Source organism: Protopterus annectens, chromosome 5.part0, assembly GCF_019279795.1.
Source record: "Protopterus annectens isolate FY-2018-M chromosome 5.part0, PAN1.0, whole genome shotgun sequence".
NCBI classification, from domain to species: Eukaryota; Metazoa; Chordata; order Ceratodontiformes; family Protopteridae; genus Protopterus; species Protopterus annectens.
The window spans coordinates 929154193-929169658 of record NC_056735.1 but is presented as its reverse complement, the minus strand read 5'-3'; positions in this window follow the sequence as shown (position 1 = coordinate 929169658).

Sequence of the window (15466 nt, the reverse complement as noted above, 5' to 3'; positions counted from 1 at the left end):
GTGGGTCATGAGCCATGTTTCTAGGGCATATCCAGCATCTCCCACTAGATGCCCCTGTGGAAACTCACTCCTTGCAAATCATTGATACAATTTACATATGTGGCACCATATAAGTGAATCACGGCAACTGCCTGGGTGGCCTGCTCACACATTGTTGATGATAGCCTGTGCGTGACAAATCACCTGGCAATTGATGAAGTGATACCCTCTGTGGTTCACATACCTTATTCCCTGTTCATCAGTAGGAGCATTTATTTTAATGTGGTTACAGTCTATGTTCTCCAGTATCTCGGGGAACTGGACTATGGCATAGAAGTACAACATGGCGTTTGTCCTCTCCACTGGGATATGCTGGAAACACATATATTCCCCTACATGCTGTAGCATGACATTGAGTAACTGCTGCAGTATTCTAGAGGTTGTTGCCTGAGATATGTCCCACTGTGCCCCCAGTGGGTCACAGGAAGGCCCCTTTTGCTAATATATGTAAAGCCACACGTCCCATATTTTGTACAGGAATGTGTACTTAATTCACATGGGGATACATATGAGGTCAACACATGTCCACTCTTTGTTTTACAGTGTCTGTATCCACACCGTAGTGGTCCATAATGTTGCTGTCACTGAAGCAGGATGTGTTGAGCATGGTTGGAAAACCCTATACCTTCAGGGTCGATGTTATGCACCATCAGCAACAGCATCTGGTATAAGAGCCTCTTGCAGATACAGCTTTGCAATGGCTGCAGCAACCCCTATCTTTTTTTTCTCTTCTTGAATTCAAGTATATGGCTGTGTTCATTGCTAGTATGTGTGTGATGTGGCTGAGAGTGCTTTATACATTTTTGAATCACTTTGCTATATTTTTTTACATCATTACCATACACCACAGCTCCCTCTATGACCGTTAGAGGTAGCTCAGCTGTATCTCATTTTCCAGCTGGCCTCATCATACAGCTGTGCTTACTGAATTGCATACCACCCACTTGTCCATGCTCATCATACTGTTGTGCTTAGCGCAATGAGACAGGTGTTTATGAGTCCCAGCCAAGGTCACAAAACATTATTTTGCCCTTTGGTGATGCCACAGCATGGAGTTTTAGAATATGCATTCATATGTCTAAATGTGGGTATCCATCTGTATTTGTATTGGTTTGTTAATTAAAATTTATGCACACAACCACATGATATTTGTGCTGTGAGACCAGTGAGGAAATAAGTCAGTTAGACTTGGGGTATAGGAAATTATAAGTTTAGAAGCTGATTACTTTAAAAGTGTCAAAATTAAAAATGGTACAGTAAGAATGAAGATTAATTGTAGTGTTTATAAGGGTTCCCATTGTATTTTCTAAGACCTTAGTGCAATCCGCATAACTGTAAAAATTTAAATGTGATCACACAGAAATGTGTTTTAAGTCTGAACCTGCTCTGTCTTGGAGAAGTCATCTTCTCTAAGGAACTATGACCTTGGAGTTAGTATCTGTAAGCAATAGGGTTATGGGGGTGTTGCCTCCATGCAACGAACACTTTTTTGGCATAACAGTGTATTTCATACTTTGCTATTACTTTCTAAGACTAAGCATATAAGTTTCTGAGTTCCAAGATTCACATTGTAGTGTTCTAGAACTTTTGTTAAAGCACTATGCTGTAGGCACCACAAGCCGTGGTGAACAAGGTTAGTCCGAAACTATGCAGGGACACTTTAAGGTCCAATTACGTATACTATATATTTGCAGCAATATTTAAGCTACAATCTGGTCATAGGCCAGGGTATATATTCCAACCAAGTAGGGTTATGAAAACAATAGACAAATTGTATCTCCCCTATCAAAAATATTAGAAAAATATATTAATACACAACTTCCCAACTATCTAATATATAACCGGCTTCTATTTGCAGCCCAACATGGCTTCTGTCCTCATCACAACTACTGCTTTGCTAAATTTTGTTAATACTGTTATACTCATGGAGATGCCAGAAGCAAACAAGGTAGTACAAGCAGTGAAATGGAAAATTCTTGCCAGCACCTGTTGGTGATCTACGATGATCTGCACAAACCCAATCATTTTCAACATATTCATCCTTAACCTTTACGTTGCTACCAAAAATATTTCCCTAGTTCAATACACTGATTACTTGACCTTAATCTTCTCTGCCAGTTCTCTAAACTCCAGGACCTTACAACAGTCTTTATCGACTGAAGCATGGCTACATGGCTAAATAATTGACAACTACTTCTAAACAATAAACAAAAATATACTGGTCATTACCTTAAAACATATCTCTACCAAAACAACGCAATCACAAAAAATTACTGGGTGTCATCATAGATGACAAGTTTGGATTTGACCACCATGAATTACACAGAGTTAAAAATCTAATTCAAAAATAGGTGCATTACACAGAGAAAGTAGCGTTATATTGATGAAAACTGAATTCAACTTCAAGTCTGGGTGAGTACCTTCACATGTTGAACCCTGTTTTTACAAAATCTCATCAAGACAACACTGATATATGCAATGCATGCTTTATGCCTCCATTTCATGAGGCCATGTGCAGTAAATTACAGCTATGCCATGGATGGAGTCCCTATGTGTGCCCTCCAGCTGATGGTTCCCTTCCTGTACAGCATGGGTACATAACATGGATATGTTATACCTAGGTGTTGCAAACTAAACAAAATGTTGTGATTTACCTTATCACTGCCTTTTACAGATGCAGTGTAATAATAGTCTTTTTCTGATATGTAAAAATAGCCGTTGATGGTTTTATGGCAGCACGTAGGCTGGGAAGCTATGATAATGTCTGCTAGGAAGTCTTATTATCTCTGCATACATGGCATGCTCTGTATGGTGAGAGAAATTGCCTTACATATGCTGTCAATGAAACAAGTTCTATAATGGGGTAATATATATTCTGTAGGGTGGCAGCCTTATTATCGGCACAGTAATGATCAAACATTAGGGTGTGACTATAGAATTTTCACCAAGAACATCAAGGTAGTTGTGGTATCATGGGGAATTCTGTTTCCAAAAATGCAGTGTCCTCAAGAGTCGATATAAATATGTAGTGGGGTTCAGGAATGAGGGATTCTTGAAGTCTTGTAAAAGTGCGTTTTTAGTGCTTTAAATGTTGTATATCTTTGAATATTTTTGTTGTTGTTTTTTTTTTTTTTTTTTGGGCTCCACTAAGCTGACCATCAGCTTCCTCAAGAGACTATCCTCATCCACTTGGTCTACTGGACTCCAGCATCCCTTTGACTACCTTCAACCTATATTTGGGCTGGTGAGGAGACTGAAGCACCTGGAACACTATCATATTGTTACCAGGGACTGTTTTGTCATGCCCCAAGTATACACTCCTAGCATCTAACACCAGATATGCAATGGGATGTGTTGACATATTATCCCACCTCCATGGCACTTAGTCAGTATCGTTAATGCCCTACGGACAGCAACTCATGTCTACACCCAGTTCCCAATAGGAATTAACCATGAGCACACCCGAGCTATAGCTCACAACCTGCAGGCATTATAAATAGGAATAAAGGCCCTTGAGAAGTAGGGATGTCCAGCAAAAAATCTGGCATCTACTTAGCATAACATTTGAATACCAAAAAGCCTGTAACTCTTCTCACTTTCAGTAAGAATGAGGGATATTACCAGAAACACAAGTTTAAAAACAGAGAGTTACAAAAATAATATATAATTATCAAAGGAATTATGTAAAACGTGTAAACTTTTAATGAACCATATTGCAAAATTCTACCACACAAGGTTATTTATTTTTGCTTCAGAAAAAGGGAGATGTACAATGTCTGTCTTTTTTTTAATTATTGTTGTCACTAGTGTGCTAATTATTGCTGTTTTCTGTGTAACAAGTCAAAACTAAGAAAATCTCAAGGTATTATTGTTCAATGCTAGGAGTCTAAACAAAAAGCTCCACTCCCTAGAAGTTCTCTTTACCTTAGAGAATGCTGACATCTGTGTGGTCAATGAGACATGGTTTAAAGCCTCAGGGAGCACACCAACAGTGCTTGGTTTTAATGCCTTCCACATGTCTAGGACAGCTACTTCACAGGCAGGGACTAAAGTTGAAGGTGTCTTAATTTTCGTCAAAAACAAATATACTTCAAGGCTGGTCGAACAGGATAATCCACTTGAGCTGCTCCATGTTCAAATCACCATAGGTAAAATCCAATACCACTTCCTTGCAAGCTATAGGAAACCCATACCATGTATTTAAACTTAATAGAAACACTAACCATCCAACCCAATACCATATTCATGGGTGACTTTAATTACCCCACTATTAACTGAGAATCCTAATGACACGAAACATACATGCACAGAGATTTTTGGTTTTTGTAAACACAAACTCCCTGGACCAGATAGTCAATACACCAACCAGGGATGCAACCATATTGGATCTGGTACTCTCTAATATGGGACAGTGCTGCACACCCCCTACTGCAATGCCTTCTCTGGTAAGGTCAGACCACAAAATGTCTCCTTTGAAGTAAAAATAAAACCTGGACCCCCAGCTAAACCTGGAATCTTCAGGAATTTTAAGGCTAACCTCCTGCTATTAAGTGAGAACCTGGCAAAATTTCAAGCCCCCATAAACCCTGAGAACACTGCTGCCTATGCAGAATTGTTCACATAAACCCTGTACAAGCATGTTAATAGCTGAATATATGCAGCTGTACCCAGCATGAAGAAGTACAGAACCAACTCAAAAAACAAGCCACCCTGGTGGAATCACAAAATCAATAGGCTGTATAACAGGAGGAATAAAATCATGGCAACAATTAGGAGGTGCAGCACCCAGCAGGATAAGAGCCCTCTCATCCAACTAAACAAACAACACAGAGGACAAATAAAGTCTACCAAAGCCAGATTTGAGGTAAATTTTAGCCTCCCAGGCCAAGAACAACCACAAAGCATTCTTTAGCTACGTCCACAACCTCAAAGGCAACACAGAATTTTGTGCAGAACTCATTGTAAATGGAGCCACCTATACTGAGCCAAAAGATATAGCAAACCTACTGGTTGATAAATTCAGTTCCAACTTTATCATTTTCTCCCCCTCAACCTTCCCTCAGGAAATATCATCAAATATATCTCCCTCTACTATTACTAGGGAACAGGTCCTTAATGCTCTAAGACCAAGAACACTGAATCAATGAGCCCAGACAATATCCAAGGATGCATTCTAAATAGCATGAAACATGACCTATCAGGGTCTCTGGAATTACTATTTAACTGTAGCCTCCAAACAGTCTTCATGCCTCATTAATGGAAAAAGGCAGCATTCATCCCTCTGCACAAAGGTGGGTCATCTACAGACCCTGGAAACTACAGACCCATAAGTCTCACTAGTCTTATATGTAAAACCATGGAATGAATTATCATGGAGATGATTAATAGAGATATAGTAAACCTCCAGATACTGGACCCACCCCAGTTTGGTTTTGTCAAGGGCAGATCATGCCTACTCAGCCCGGTGGACTTTTTTGAGAAGGTCACCAAAGCAATGGATGAGGGCAAAATCTGTTACACTGCCTACCTTGACTTGGCCAAGGCATTTGACACAATACCCCACTCGGGCATTGTTGACAAACTCAGGAGGTTACGTACAAACCCATATGTCACCCGGTGGATAGACAACTGGCTCACAGATAGGACCCAGCAATTTAGAATTGGGGAGTCAGCCTCTACAAAGAGACCAGTCACAAGTGAAGTCCCTCAGGGCTCAGTCCTTGGACTATACCTTTTTGACATTTACTTCTCAGAAGTCAAGGCCAATGTTGGTGGTCTGTGTCAGACTAAATTTGCAGATGATTGCAAATTAGGAGCTGTCATTGAATTGCACACTGAAACAAATGTTCTCCAGAAGAGGCTGACACAGACAAACAACTGGTGTCAGAGCCATGGATTACAACTAAATGCCAATAAATTCATAATAGTATCCTTTGAGAATTCATCCATCCCTGGTAACTATCATATTGACAACGCACCCCTTAGAGTTGACCCAGTAGTCAGGGACTTAGGGACACACATAGATAGCAATCTAGAGTGTGACCATCAAGTGTCTACAGTGGTGAGGAAATCATTCTATCTTGTGCAACTTAAAAAACAAAGTATGTCATCTAAGTCCAAAGAAGTCATTGTTTCCCTGTATTCGGTATCCATTAGACCTATCATTGAGTACAATGCCCCCTTTGGTATGTACCAAACCAGGCATATCCAACAATTGGAATGTCCACAGAGGTTCCTCACTAAAAGAATACAGGGTGTAAGTAAAATGTCCCATGCAGACTGCTTTGAGGCTCTATCCCTGTATTCTGTCTCCTGCAGGCTTTTGAGGATAGATCTATGCCTGGCATACAAGACATTGTCAGACCCAACTCTGATGGACCTCCTGCATATCTACAAAACAAACAGCACTAGCATTTCCCATTCTAAAGACTTAAACCTTGCCTGTGATATAAATAGGACCTGCTGGAGAGATGGTATGTATCCCAGGGACTATCCCATCTATGGAACAGGCTCCCCATCCACATGAAGCAGAGTTCCTCTCTAACCCAATTCAAGTGCAACTTGGCAGTTGGGTAGGAAACTGGAAATTTATCCTTGGTTTGGCACATATGTCCCTAATGGACACAGGTAACATGTAAATTGTTCATCTCCCAGACCCATATATCAGAACTTGTCAGAGATTTGGGAAGCATGGCTAGGCTTAAAAAGGCCCTTGTGGTCATTAGCCTAGTAAACACCCATGAACCTATGAACCTACTACACACCTCAAAAAATCATATTTTTAGAAAATTGTGCAAAGGGGTAAATTAAGACTGAAAATAGAGATATACCTCAAAAAATAGGGACAACCTCTTCAGGGATAAATCAAGCCTGAAAATAGGAATGTTCCTCCAAAATAGGGATAGTTGAGAGGTTTGAAGAGAGTGCATGTTCTCCCCTCCAATTTGAGTACACATCCTTCATTCTTTTCCCATGCCTCACATGCCTAGGCAACTGAATTAATATGAATCAGCTGGGCCAAATTCATGGCTTTATCCATATATACCATAGTGTTTATATATATTTGAATGCTGTTACTATTTTGCAGTCACAGTTTTGACTGTCAGTCATAAAATATATGTAATTTCATATGAAGCCCATTTTATAATACAGTATCAGGACTCTCAAGCGACCAGAAAAAAATCGAAGAAACAATACAGTATGAACAATTAGTTTTTTCATGTGTTGCACTTTCTAGTTCCTCCTGCAGAAACATAGCTCACATTTTTAGTGTTTTAGAGTTTTAAAAAGGAAGATACAAATAAATTCACTTTCTCCCCAACCTGAAAACAAGTCAAACCAAACAAGTCAAATCACTATAATGTCAACACTCACTCCATACTCAGGCAGTTTGCATCACATTGCACATTGTCTCTCTGATCTCTCAAACACACACACACAGTCTCATCAGCTTTCATACATGCATTCACTCTCTCTTTCTTTCTCCGATCTCTGACATACACTCTCATCAGCTTCATACATCTCTCCAATCTCTCACACACTTTCGCTTCTGCTTTCATACATGCATTCACTCACTCTTTCTCTCTTAGATCTCTCACACACACTCTGTTAAAAATATTATTATTCCAGCCAGGCTTTTAATTATCATATTTCAATATTAAAATCAAATTGATACAGTGTTTATGGTATGGTATGGTATGGTATGGTATTGTATAGGGTATAACTTTTGTCAGGTTATTTTTAATAGTAACTCTCAAGCAACCAGAAACTACACTTATCTGGCATCTACCAATCCCCATGGTTGCCAGTTAACTGAGAGTTTACCGTATATAACAAATGGCTATTTTGCCAGGTATGGCCAACAAGAACTTGTACTCTTGTATTCGGCATATTCCAGAAGTGATGTTTCATATAAGTGCATGTATTAGTCAGGTACATACAAACATGTGGCATCTTCTGGGCATGTGTCTATTCATGTATATAGGTGTACATATGGTAAATATTTTTTTGTCCTGTCACCTTGCTAATTATTTGTCCCTCTCTTGGTCAGTTGGCCTAATTGTTTCCATGAGGTGGGAGTTAGCTGAGAGGAAAAATCATTAGGACAGCAATTAGGAATGGTTTGAGATTTGTTTTTTTTCTTTTTTTCCCTAAAGCCCTAAATGCAAGGGGGTAGGATTACTCACAGGTGACTGTTCTGTGGATTAACCATGCTGAATGGCTCATTAATTCCATGAGTGCATTTCCAATAAGTAACACCATGCATTGCCTTAAGGAACCTCAAAAAGCTTTCCCTGTTCTCCACCTGGGATGACTATGCCTCTGCCTCCATCCAGGCATGACCCCTCCATGACAGAGTGAGTGGTCCCTTCCCTTACCTTCACTTCTCATTCCTCCTTACCCGACTTGTCCAGTGCCTCCTTAGTTGACTGGTGAAAGTGTGAACTCCTTATGTATGTCAGCTGAAGACTTGGACTAAGCTGTTATTTGAGCCTGAGTACTAAATGTCTGAATTTCATTTCTGAAAAAAAAGCAGTCTAAAGGGGTCAGCCTGCTCGTATGGACCATCTCTGCAATTGGACAATGTGCAATTTTGGATGAGCAGGGTCATGCTATTAAATTACAGACAGGAATTGTTGACCACTGTTTTATCTTGCTGTTCTAGTGGAAAGCTTTTATTTGTCATTTATGCTGCAGCAGACAGATCATGTAGTTCTGTTTTACATTTTGAACATCATTAAAGTTGTTTTACAGGTAGAAGGTTGGAACTGGAGAATCCCCTTGATTATAAAGAATATATTTGTAAAGTAAGTAAAATGTGCCTTAATCATTATTTGAATATTAAAAGTATAATGAGATGACAACTGCAACTATATTAATTGTTTTTATTCAATAAAGTCAATGGATCTGCAGTATTTTAATTATTGTATTGTTGTTTTAATTACCTTTGGTCACATTAATAGGAAGAACATTTTGTAACTGGTTGGTGTTGTTTGACATTTTAAGTCATGGTATAAAATCAATAACAGCTGGCAAATTATTCGGTCTAATAAATGTTTTGTGAGTTAAACTGAAGGAAGTACTTTTTTTATTCTTTTATTATTAATTAAGATATTGCTCTTCTGTGCACTTGCAATGATTCATTTTGATTGTATGTTTAGTCTGTGGATCATTAGAAAATTCATCTTGGCGTGAATCATCCTAATTAAAGTCTTCGGGGTTACTTAGTGCAAAGTCATCTATCATATTGTACTTTTCATTCTAATTTCCATTAATTCTACTATCTCAGCTGAAGCAAGATACGGTTCAGCATGTAACTATATAACCCAAATTCTGCTTATCTTTTGTCATAAGACAAAAGTATCATGGTTTAAACAATCGATGATACTTTAGCAACTTAAGGCTAGGTACAGTGACAAAGCTCTTCCATCCATTGAGTCATCGACATGATAACTTACCTGACTCCTCCCCTCATTTTTACCATTCTGTATACTCTTGCTGACCCCTGCTGTACATAACGAGGCAGCTGCAGCATCAAACTACCTATTGCAGGATTCCCTTCACAAAAAAGCTTATGCTGGCAACAGAACATTTCAGTTTCATGCATTACTACTTGACGTCTAATTTTATTAAAAGATTATAAAAGTGATTAGCTAAAAAACTAAGGATAAAAATATGCTCATGTGCTTAATGTATTAAATTATATACTCTGGTTTAGACTTTATATTGTTAATTTACATACATTTAAGTAAATCTACTACTTTTTCCAATGTTAACATGGTAGTAAATCTCATCAGATTGTCAGAAGTGTTAATTAAAATTTTTGGGTTAGTTTCAATTTAAGACAACCAGGCAGTTATGTGCAAACCAAGATTCGTTTTAGGGAATAAGGTATAGATGTGTTGATTGCATTGTCTGTGTTGTTAATAAATCTGATTGCCTTTTTTGCCATTATCTCATTGCTCATTTGATACAAATATCATCTTCTGATTTTTTTCCACTTCCTAAAAATAATCAGACCCTTTAAATTTAGTAGCTCAATAATGCCATATTTACAATAACCCCCATCTGCTATATATCCTTTTAGTAAATCCTTTCTGCACTGTTGCACTGTCTTGATGAATGGGCTTGTACATCTCATTGAAACTATGAGCTATACCATATAGATGCAAAACATCCACTGGAAAAGGTAATGACAATCCATAGCAGTACTGTTTGCCAAGAAAAGAATGTACAAAAAAGCAACCTGAGACATGTCAAGACACCAGAAGATGACATGTTCATGTCTAATGATGGCTAGCATTCTACTGGGGAAAAAAACAGAGGACACATATGCATAGCACAACTTTTTATGACATAGGTAGACTAAAACCAGGATGGCATCCATTTTCTAGGGTGTTCACAGATAAAGGAAAATCTTGATACTGTGAAGAACTATATAGAATTTGAACATGGAATTCAAGAATTATGAAACAAAAACAAACTTGATGGGGTTAAAGATGAATAACAAGATTAAACATTGACATCTTGGGAATTAGTTAACTGAAAATTACTTGAACAAGCCATTTATATAAGTTAATCATTGGATCTTCAACTGTGGACAAGAATCTTGTAGAAAAATAAAGTAGACCTCATAGTCAAGAAAAGATTATTAAACTCCAAGGCAAGCCATTCAACATTACAGTGATAAAAGTCTATACTCTAAAAAGAGACACTGAAGAGGATGAAGTTAACCAGTTTGCTGAGGATCTGCATTACCTTTTGCATATTGCACCAAAAAGATTTTAACTGCACATCACACTAAACAGGACCAGCTATGAATTTATTGCCTGTAACAAGTCACACTGTATGTCCATGGAGGTTCAGGTAAAGTGCATAAAACTTCATGATGGACTCCCTATAAATAAGAATTCCATCATTTCAGAGACTTTGATTACCCCTCTACAAATTGGAGTACTCATACTTCCAATGTTAGATATGCCCAAAAGTTCTTGGAGTTATAAATACAAACTCCATGGATCCATTTTTTTACCAGCCCCAGTAGAGGAACTAACATTCTTTACTTAGTAAATCTCCAAAACGGACAGACCCCTTCACAAACCAGACACAGTCCAGAAGTAATCCAAAGGAAAATCAAGTATTCCTTTTACAAACCAGGCACAGTCCAGAAGTAATCCAAAGGAAAACCAAGCATTCCAGCTATAAAATGTTCCACTGTTATAAAGTGAAAAGCACAATCCAGTTGTAAAAACCTACTGCACTTTATTTCTGTTAAGTGCTTTTCGTCTCGCTTATAGCGAGACTTCTTCAGACCACATACAGTTACATCACACTGTGGTATAAAACCTGTTCCACTCTCAACTTCCCTTCAATTAATTTTATAGCTGGAATAATTGGTTTTCCTTTGGATTACTTCTGGACTGTGCCTGGTTTGTGAAGGGGTCTGTCCATTTTGGAGATTTGCATGTATTTATTTGTTGCAGTTTTTTCTAAGATTCTTGACTTGGTACTTAGGAATTCGGCCTCATCATGCACAGAACCCCTGATATCTTCTTCCCTAATAAAGTCATATTACAATATAGTAACCTTTTCTGTCAAACATCTCTAAACTCACTAAAACCAATATAACAGAATCCAAGGATTTCAAGCATACAAATTTCATCTGATTCTATGATGGTCTCAAAATTCACTTATAGTAACAGACCACAGACATTACTACAGCCAATAGCTTTGCAAAATGAGTTATATATACACTTTGATAAATGTACAGCACTGACAGTCCAATCCAGATGAAAATATAATGGGAAATATAAAAGCAAACCACCTCATCAGCATAAACAAAATTGACAGTAAAGGGAAAAAGATCATTAAAGTATGCAGCAGATCAAAAGAAGGTTAGTTCAAGGAAAAATCAAAACTTTGTCTAAAACAATGGAAAATAATATTAAGTCTATTAAGTCTACTAAAGATGCTAATGACCTTACATTAGCTTATGAATACAATGACAACTACAAATTCATCTTTAGCTGTATCAGGAAGCTAAGAAATAACACCCAACATTGCACTGAGCACATGCACAATGGCACCACTTACTCTAACCCAGTGGATATTGCCAGTTTACTAACAAACAAATTCAGTGCAAGTTTTACCCCAGTGATTACTATCCAAAGCCCTCCTCTCAATGAATCTCTCAAACGCCAACACTTTCACTACTAAAGGACATGCACCAAAGGTACTGCCCAAGAGAAAAACACTTCTTTGAGTCATAATCATATACTGGGCTATTTAATTAATTATGCTAAACATGCCCTGGAACAGCCACTCCTTAAATATATACTCTTAGCCTTATAGCCATCTTTGTCCTGGAGATATGACAAACAGCAGTGGTGATGTCATTCCATAAGGATATCCCCACAATGGACCAAGGAAATTATAGGCTAATCAGGCTGATTAGTCTCATTTGCAAGACAATGGATCTTATAGTTGACCTGAAAACTATGACATTAAAAATCTCAATAGGCTAGACTGTCAGTTTGGCTTTGTAAAGGGCAGATTTTGTCTAATGAATCTGGACAACTACTTTGAAAGGATAATGCAAGCTTTTGACAACAGTTATGCTGTCCACATGGCATACCTTGATCTGGTCAAGGCATTAGACGTCATTCCCTATGGTAGCATAGTTAGTAAACTCAATGCATTTCATATAGATCCCTGTGTGGTAAGGTGGATAGACAATTGGCTAAAAGACATAACCCAGATAGTGCAGGTAGCATATGCAACATCAGAAAGTATGAAGGTAGCCCATGGTGTCCTGCAGAGCTCAGTGCTGAGACAATTTTTATTTGACATTTACTTTTATTATCATCAGGTCAAGAAATAAGGCCTCTGGTTAACTAAGTTTGCAACCAGCTTCAAAATGCCTCAAGCAAGAATTTACACTTTTAAATAGTTAGTATAGTAAAAATAGGCCTAAATTAAATGTTAAAAAGTACAGCATTGTCACATTGGGCAGTCAATCCTTCCCTGGCATACAGAACAGATAATACTAAACAAAATGAGAATGTTGTCAGGAGTCTTGGAGCTTGGATTCATAACATCCTCTACTTTGATCATCATGTAATGGTTCTTCTTCTTTCAGCTTTTCCCAGTTAGGGGTCGCCATAATGGATCACTTGTCTGCTCATAATTGGCAGAGAAGTTTTATGGTGTCGAGTTGCCAGCCCAGCACCCAACTTTCCACAGAAGGCCCAAACATGCATGCAGTCATGCTTAAGGCCAATTTAGAGTGGTCAATCCACCTACAGCCTGTGTTTGGGATGTGGGATGAAACCCACACAACCACAGGGAGGACATGCAGACTCCACACAGAAGGCACCCCAGCTGAGGATCAAACCAGAGAACCTCTTGCTGTGAGGTGGCAACGCTAACCCCCTGCACCACCATGACCACCTTTTGATCATTGTGTAATGATAGTAGTAAGGAAATCCTTCTACCTAGTGCAGCTACCTTCCAAAGGAATAGCATCAAGATATAAAGAGGTTGCATCAATTAGGCCAATTATTGAATAAAATGCTCTCTTTTGGATGTACCTAACCTGGCATATTAAACAATTTGAAATAGCCTTGAAGTTCCTAACTAAGAATATCACAAGCTAAAAACCCTTAAGTTAAAAGAAAAGATTAGAAGCATTGTTCCTTTATTCAGTATCATACAGACTCCTTTCAGGAGAGCTATGATTTGCCTTATGTGTCATTAGTGAACTAGTGGTCCAAGATCTATTGGATCTGTACATGTCAAACAGTTCCACAAACCTCAGAACCAGAAATCAAAATTTACAATAGAGAATAAAAGATGGTGGAACAACAGAGTCATTACATAGCACCTGCCTCACCTGCAGGACCGGCTTGTCCTGCAGATGAAGTAGTATGATATGCTATCTTCCTTTAAATGGGACATGGGTCATTAGATGAATAGTCATGAATTCCCCATGGGCTTGATTAGCTTGTCCCTCCTAGAGATTGGAAATACTGTCTAGTGGCAGGTATCAGCAAGATGCAATGGTTGCAGGACTCAGTTGCCTTGTGTTTTCCTATGATTCTTATGATTAAAAGCTTTAGTCAAAAGAAGAACTAGATTATGACAATGATGATTAGAATTCTGTCAAAATAGTTCACTGATTATAGAATACACACTTTTTCAACAACCCAAGAGAAAGTTTTATATGTGGATTTCACCAAAGTAAAAAAAAATCAAACTGACTGCATAATTTGCAAAAATGGAAGTGCTTTGTACAGTCAGTGAAAAAAGCCTATAGTGCTTTAGGCCACCAATTTATCATTGCAAAGTTTCGACTCAAATTAAAGAAAACAGGAAATCCTCCAGGACAAATAGACATGAGGCTACAATATTCCATCCAAATATTTAGCTGAGATGAAGAACAGATTTATGGAAATTGACATGACCCTGTGGAAGATAGGCTGTCTGAAAATTATGGAAAAAAGTCAGTGATATTTTATAGCAGGGGGCAAAGCAAATAAATTCTAGACAGAAATAAGATTAAGAAAGCAAAATGATGTTCTATGAAGGCTTTGGAAGTAAGAATGAAAAGGAAAGTAAAAGGCAAAAACAGATAAGGAAAGCAAGTTAAATCGATGCAGAGTTCCAGGAAACAGCAACAATGGATGAGAAAATATGTACATAAGAAGTTCAAAATCTGGAAAAAGATAACAGAATCAGAAAGATAAGCTCTCCCTCTTCAGGATGATTGGCAGTATTAAGAGAAACAATACTATAAACTGGGCATGATACAAGGCAGACATATGAGGGATGCAACAATAGATGAAGTTATTTTAGGAGGAATATAAAGAACTATATACAATTATACTAATATTACTGATACATACAATGGCTTGTTTTCTGATTTTGAGGCAGACATCTTGTTGTGTTAAATGAAAATGACAATATTGCAGAAAGCAATGTCCAGCTGAACTGTTTAAAATTATGCACGATTATATTGTATATATTGTTGCTCATATCTTGCCAGCAAATTGGGAAAACTCAAAGTAGCTTTGGATTAGAAAAGACCAATTTATATTCCAACCTAATAAAAGGGTATTGGTAAAGAGTACTACAGAGGCAATCAATATCCTACAAGCTATTGTAGACTCCAGCAATATATACAGACAATGAACTGTGGGATATGAAGAGATCATACTGACATCTTCCTGATAATAGAGAAGGCAAACAATTTGTATAAACCATAGCAGACTGAGGCAAAAAGGAGTGTTGCAGTTCAATTAATTAATCTCCTGAAGAATCTGTATACAAAACAAGAAATTATCGTTAGAATCAAATATGGAATAACTGATTTCTTCAAGACCAGGAAAGGAGTACAACAATGCTCTACTTATTTACTTTAGATGTCACC